Source organism: Prionailurus viverrinus, chromosome B1, assembly GCF_022837055.1.
Source record: "Prionailurus viverrinus isolate Anna chromosome B1, UM_Priviv_1.0, whole genome shotgun sequence".
NCBI lineage: Eukaryota > Metazoa > Chordata > Mammalia > Carnivora > Felidae > Prionailurus > Prionailurus viverrinus.
This window is the reverse complement of record NC_062564.1, coordinates 145174447-145182084: the sequence shown is the minus strand read 5'-3', so window position 1 is coordinate 145182084 and position 7638 is coordinate 145174447. Positions and strand designations below refer to the sequence as shown.

Sequence of the window (7638 nt, the reverse complement as noted above, 5' to 3'; positions counted from 1 at the left end):
CTGATAAGCTCTAGCAACGAGCAAATTATGGAAAAGACAGAAACCTCTATTTATAAGATAACTTATAAAGGTTTGTGTATCTCTAACGTATAAACTTGCCAAGTCACTATGCTGTACACTGAAACAAATAAAACACTGCGCCAACTAGACTTCAACTTGTTAAAGAAGGTTTATTTCTTTGCTCTTTTAAACCTTTTAATAAGTTCCAGACTTGGCCATGCTGGGGGAAACCAAGGGAAGGAACTTTTGCTTAGGTCTGAATGAGACCCTAAAAGCTGACCCAGAACTGCTGCAGAGACAGGTCTCTGCTGCATGGTGTGACAGTGGGAGCCTTTCAGAGGCAGAAAGAGGTTTACTTGATCCAGTCGCCTCCTGACAAGCAAATAATCTATTGGGGGCTAAATCTTAAGAGTTTGCGGGTTTTACCTTTATAATGGAGACATCTCCCAGATGTTGTTTCCCCTAACCCACGACTTTCCTTCTTCTTGGGCTATCGGAGTCATAAAATGTATACACAACAAGGTTGAGTGCAATTTAGTTTTTGAGTTGACAGAAATGCTTAAAATGATGAAATAGAATACAGCTATAGGATGAAAAACGTTTTTTCTGCTGTGAACATATATTTAATCCAGCTGCTTCTGTATTCTTTAGTACTTTGTTCCAACAGCGTTGGGCACCCACTGAGAATGTTGTGCTAATACAACATTCTTCTGAGATGGTTTACTGTGGCATTAATATTTTATCTCACTTGTTGCAGCTTTCCTGTTGAGCCAAAATGGGCGTGCAACTGACAGGTTGTGTTGTTATTGTTCACCTTTCTTCAGATAATTATTCACCTTGAGAATGGCCGGCTCTGCTTTCCTGCTGGGTTCAGTCATGTCTAATGCTTTGATCCACTTCTTCCATTGATGTTGCCCTTTCTTAAAACACTTACTAATTGAATTTAGATCAGTGCCTACAGTATCTCTGAAGAAAAGAGCTCAGGGGAAGACTTAAGAAGATAATCATATTTTTCTCCCCACGTGGCATTCATTATGGTGTTCTCAATGACTTGCCAAATTCACAGAGACATTAGCTTGTAAGGCCTGGGTCTGGGTGTAGGGCCTCAGGAGCGCAGCAAGATTTGGTGAGTTGTTTATCCAGAAAACAATGGCCAAAAACAATGTCATTAAGAATACAAAGTAAAAATTGTGATCAAGAAGAAAACTAGAAACCAGAGCTGGACAGGCAGTTGCAAGCCTTAAGTTTTAGGGGAGATACAACTCTGAGGATGTAAATAACTTAAGAGTCAAAAGTTGAGGCTATCAGAAACAGGTCTAGGGGCTCCTGGGTGGCTCAGTTGGTTAAGTGTGCAAATTCAGCTCAGGTCATGATCTCAGGATTCGTGGGTTCAGGTCCCACATCAGGCTATGCGCTGACAGTTCAGAACCTGGAGCCTGCTTCGGATTGTGTCTCCCTCTCACTCTGACCCTTCCCTGCCCACACTCTGTCTCTGTCTCTGTCTCTGTCTCTGTCTCTCTCAAAAATAAATAAACATTAAAAATTAAAAAAAAAAACAGGTCTAGAAGCAGATTGTTAGGTTGGGTGAGGTCTTTTGGACTAAGGCCACGAACAATACAAAGGTGAAAGGGACTCATTTCATGATAGACTAGATTCATGGCTATCGTTAATAATTATTTCACCAATTATATGCCAATTACTTCCAGGTTTCCTTATTCCTGGGAATAGTGCTATATAGGACTTCCTGCCTCCCTTATGGTTGGATAGAGCCATTTTACTGGTTCCGAGCCCTGAGTTTTAAGCAAATGCCATAGTTTCCCTTCCAGGTCAAAGCATTTAATTGCCATTGCAAGACTCACCAGAGCTCTCTTTTTCCTCCGGAATGAGGGTTGGCAACCTTCAAGACGGTGATTGCAACATCAGCCTGGTTCCTCAGGTAAGAAACTATGGAGCATGTTGCAATAGTAATGGGATAGATGGCAGCTACACTTGCAGCGAACATAGCATAATGTATAAGCTTTTCTAATCACAAAGTTGTACACCTGAAACTAATGTAACATTGTGTGTCAACAATATTGTAAAAAGAAAAGGAAGGAAAGGAAAGAAGGAAAGGAAAGGAAAGGAAAGGAAAGGAGGAGCAAAGCACCTAGATGACCTGTAATAGATATGTAATAGCAAGAAATAAACCTTTATTTTGTAAGGCCATTGAGATTTTGGAGTTATTTGTCACCATAGGGGAATCTTACCTAACCTGTCTAATACAGTGACAAAGAGGTAATTCTGCTGGGTTCAAAGAGATGAATTTGCTGAATATTACCTACATTTACACAAGTATCATGATGTAGTGAAAAGAACACTGGACTAGGATGGTTGGATGTGAGAATAGGTGGATGGATAGATACAAAGATATACAAGATAGATACTGATGGTCGTAGCACAGAACTAGGGATTCTGGCTTTAATCTGTTCTATTAACTGTGTGCTCTTGAACACCAGTTCATTTAACCTCTCTCATAGAACATCAGTGTCTCCATCCGTACAACAGAGGAAAGAACATCTCCCCAGCCTTCTCAAGGACTGTGTTGACCACTGTGGCCAACAGACTCCAGGTAGCCCATTATGATCCCTACTTCTGGTGCCAAATCCCCTCCCCTTGAGTGTGGGCAGGACAAGTGACTTACTTCTAACCCATAGAATATGTTGAAAGTTACAACTCATTCTATGATTATGTTATTTTGTGTAAGACTCTATCTTGCTAGTGGACTCTCTCTAGAAACTTTTTGCCAGACTTATTAGAATTCAGTGTGCAAGCTGAGAAAGCCCACATACCAAGAAACAAGAGGGAGCCTCCAGGAGCTAATGGTGGCCTCCAAGAGCTGAGTGTCCAGTAGCTGAGGATCCAGCAAGAAACCAGAGTTCTCAGTTGTACAACCACAGGAAACTAATTCTTCCAATAACTTAAGTGATCTTGAAAGCAGATTCCCTTCCAGCTGGTCCTCTAGGTGGGAACGCAGCCTAGCTGATGCCTTAATCACAGCCTTGTGAGACTCTAAGCAGAGGACCCAGCTAAACTGTGCCCAGACTTGTGACCCACAGAAACCATGAGAAAATAAATGTGTGCTGTTTAAGCTGTTACATTTGTAGTAATTTATTATGCAGCAATAGAAAGTGAATACAATATGGTGCTTGAGTGGCTCAGTCTTTAAGCATCTGACTTTGGCTCAGGTCATGATCTCATGGTTTGTGAGTTTGAGTTCCACATCAGATGAGCTGGAGCCTGCTTAGGGTGAGCTGGAGCTCTGCATCAGATGAGCTCATGCCCCGCTTCAGGTGAGCCCCGCTTTCTTTCTCTGTCCTTCCTGGGATTCTCTCTCTCCCTGCCCCTCACTCACTTGCACCCTCTTTCTGCCGAAAGAAAGAAAGAAAGAAAGAGAAAAGAAAAAGAAAAGAAAAGAAAAGAAAAGAAAAGAAAGAGAAAAGAAAAGAAAAGAAAATGAATACAATAATCAACGGAGTTATGTCAAAGCATTTATAATAAACTGAAAAGTGCTAACTATCTATTAAGTAGTAGCCTCATCACCAAAAACTTCATGAACACTCTACATGACACAAAAGTTTAAAAAGTTACTCATATGTTTTAGGGATGAGGGGGTCCATAGGTCATTTTTTAGCCAAGTCTTCACATAAATTTTTCCAATTTTCCTTAAAATTACAGCATCTTTTATTCTGACCTTGAAGTTCTGACAACTGTGTCGCTAATCGCTTTCAGTCTGAACTTCTATTACTGTCAATAATGACAAAATCTGGGATTTAACTGTTCCTCCTCAGAGAACGATGAAAGCCCAGGCTATTTTAACTACGGATCCCATTTAATAGGTATGCATCAGCCCACATTTCAGTGGAATTGCCACTTTCATCATTTTTACTATGACCCTACTTGTTGCCGTGAGTATTAAGAGCATCAAAAGTGCTTATACTTTGTGTCTAAGTTTTTCCTCCGGAGACTTTCAAAATGGATGTTGGGGGGACATTGTCCATGTCGATATGTCAAATTTCATCACAACTACAGGGGTATAAATGATATGCCACCAATCTCTGTTACCAGTAATAACATTCCTTGCCTTCTGTGGCAAATCTCCTTCCAAGAACCCCTGACCCATGTATAAGCAGCTCTGTGGCTCTGGGAGAGGACAACACAGAGCTTTTCCCCTAATCATGCCACATCTGCAGTACAATGATTATAGTAATGCCCAAGAATGAGTATCCACTAAGTGTCAGGCTCTTTGCAAACATCTTATCTAATTCTCAAAACGACCCTGCAAAGTAAGTATTTTCATTTCCATTTTATAGATCTGGAAACTCTGACTTAGGAGGAATAATTTCCCAAGCTGAGGTCACAAATCCATAAGTCACTCAACCAAGATTTTAAATCAGGTATGTTAGATTATACCCCACCTCCTTTCCTCCACATCCTAACAACCCCTCTAACACTGAAAATTGAGAACACATCACAGCACTGATTTAAGAGTATTTCCCAGTCTTCTTCCATTCATTCACATTCTTTTAACGTTCTAGCCCTTTTTGGTGGTATTTATCTAATCACCAGTTTATAAATAGAATGATGCCTAACTCTGTAAAGGGATCTTATATTAGTTAGGAGTACACTTGGCTGTGAGTGATAAAAAATGTAAAATAACATTTGCTTAAACAAGATATGAGTTTACTTCTCTTTCAGTAGGCCCTGTATGGATTTGGACATGATTAAATCCAGGGCCTGGCCCTCAGGAAATTTACAATCTAAAGGAAAAAATAAACAACTGCTGATAATGTGAAACAGAACGCACACTTTGCTATAATAAAAATTGGAGGAAAGGGCTGAGGAGCAAAGAGGAAGTTCGTTCTAATTGGTAAATCCAAGAAGATTCCTTTGAGGAAGTAACATTGAATTAAGCTTTGAAGGTGAGAAAATTTTCAGTAGACAACAAAGGAGTCAGGGAAATATTTAAGATGCAAGGGGGAAAAAAGGACATTCTGTACTGAATAAATAACATGAATAAAAGCAAAGGGTCATAAAAGTGCTAGTCCATTTCCCATTTATAGAGAGGGACTTACGTCTGGAAAAGGCTCCTTTTTTTGTTGTTGTTCCTCCAATACCCATCCTTCCTTTCTTCTATAGAAATAGAATCTTTAGAGGCACCTGGGTGGTTCTGTCAGTTAAGTGTCAGACTTTGACTTGGGTTATGATCTTGCAGTTCATGAGTTTGAGCCCCACGTCCGGAGCCTGCTTCGGATTCTGTGTCTCCCTCTCTTTCTGCCCCTCTCCCGCTCACACTATGTCTCTCTCTCTCTCTCTCTCCCAAAAATAAAAGAAACACTACCAAAAAAAATATTTAACAAAAATAGAATCTTTAGCAAAGGACATGGCCACTCAAAATAAAGACTACATTTCCAGACTCCCATATAGCTAGTCTGACCACATGACTAAATTCTGAATGATGGGATGTATACACATGTATCATGAAATAGCAACTGAGAGGCACCTGGGTGGCTCAGTCAGTTAAGCAACCAACTCTTGGTTCTGGCTCAGGTCATGATCTCATGGTTTGTGGATTCGAGCCCCATGTCAGGGTCTGTGCTGATAGCATGGAGCCTGCTTGGGATTCTCTCTCTCTCTCTCTCTCTCTCTCTCTCTCTCTCTTTCTCTCTGACCCTCCCTTGCTCACTCTCTCTCTCTCTCAAAATAAATAAACTTAAAAAAATTTTTTAAAAGAAATAGCAACTGAGAATCATCTTCTTTTTAATTTTTTTAAGTTTATGTATTTATTTTTGAAAGAAAGACAGAATGATCAGAGAAGGGGTGGGAGAGGGGAGGGAGACAGAGGATCCAAAGTGGGCTCCTTGCTGACAGTGGAGAGCCCTTGCAGGGCTCGAACTCATGAACCATGAGGTCATGACCTGAGCTTAAGTAAAATCCAACTGAATGAGCCACCCAGGTGCCTTGCAACTGAGAATCATCCTTAAGAAACCAGTCAGAAATGTCCCTGGCCTCTTCCACTTTCCTTTGTTTCCTTCCTGCATGTAAGAACGTGAGGTAGTAGGGAACTCTTGAGCAGCCATCTTGAAATTTGAGATGAGCTTAGGCATCATGTTGGAGGTTCCAACATCCTATAATTTCCATAGAAACCTCTCACTGGTCTAGATTGGCTCTTCAATTGGGAATGGGGTCAGTAGAGAGAATACTATGCCTGCTCCTTGAGATCTACAATGCCCTACCGAGCGATGTTGAAGAGAGACATGGGCCACCAGACATCAATTCTAGATTAACACATATTCTTAGCAGTGATTTTTGAATACCTGAAAGGGATGGGTACCTGCTCACAGCAACACGTGTTTAAATCCTCCTTCCCCTCATATCTACTGCCCTCCCTACACTTTTTCTCTCTTTCAATCTCTAAATTTCCCTGAAAATTTCCTTCAAACAGCTCCTCCAATAACTTTAGCTATGCCATTTCTCCTCGTATCCCTCTGAAGACCCCAGGCACGCAGCAGTATGGCGGGGACACATGCCATCACATGGGAGCTGAGCTCCAGACAGGAAAACTTCCAGTTCATGAGGAACCCAAACAGCAAGACACATAACTTGTCTCACAAAATATTTTCATCCTTCTGCAGAATCTATTAAAAGGTAATGTTTCCAATGCTGGTCTTTGATTCTAACCCCCGAATGTGTCTCTCTTTCAATAAGCAAAACCTCTAAAGAAACAAAAGAAAATATGTGCAGATCAGGAACCATTGCTTGCCCTCCCAAAAGCCATTTCCCTTTTGTCCTTACTAATAAACACTTATTTTGTTCAGATTTGAGGAAGCAATGTGCTCAAGGAAGTTTGGACTCTACCCCAGCCCTAGAAGATTAAACATAATTAGCCAAGCCAGCCATGCTGATTCCATTTCCTTTACCAATGATTGGTGTGAGCGCGGGCATATGACCCACTTCTGTTCAAAAGGGCCTGAGAGGAGCTTACTAGGAACTTCTCGGAATGACTTTTCTCCATGATGAACAAGGAGAAGGGGGGGATGGGGGATGAGAGGGAGGGGGAGCAGGATGAGAAGGAGAAGGGAGAAGAAGGTGGAGGACGAAGGGGGGAAGAAGGAGAAGAAGCAGCAGCATAAAGGAAGCACTCTCCTTCCTGTTTGAGTTCAGTTATGTGAGGACATGATGCTTGGAGCTATGACAGTCATTTTGTGACCATGAAATGAAAACCAGAAGAATCACAGAGAAGCCGACCCAGAACGCAGATATCAACTGTGCTGCTGAATTAACAAACCTTGGAACCACTTATTTCCAGATTTCTGTTATGTAAACAATAACCTTTTATTTTTAGGCTCTATTCAACATCCCATCTCTTATAGCAAAAAGCATCCTAACTGATAAAATATTCATGAATGACATCCATTTGCTTCCCTTTCATTCAATATTTCAAGGTTATTGAAGTTATTATAAATAAAAGTATTGAATATTATTATAAACAGAATCTTCACTTTTAGTTAGGCATAACTATAAATTAGACATAATTCATAATCATATTAATAATATTTGACAGATGTAATCAGACCTTGCAGACACATGAACCTGAATCTT

At 40.7% G+C, this 7638-nt stretch overlaps 1 long non-coding RNA gene across 1 annotated transcript; it reads left to right on the top strand.

Moving 5' to 3' along the window:
- The first annotated feature begins 1830 nt into the window (after positions 1-1830).
- On the top strand, positions 1831-6985 carry LOC125164103 (uncharacterized). Its single transcript, XR_007151642.1, has 6 exons — positions 1831-1936; positions 2517-2608; positions 4350-4433; positions 4735-4958; positions 6531-6684; positions 6855-6985. It is a non-coding gene; the product is annotated as an uncharacterized LOC125164103 (long non-coding RNA).
- The last annotated feature ends 653 nt before the right edge of the window (positions 6986-7638 follow it).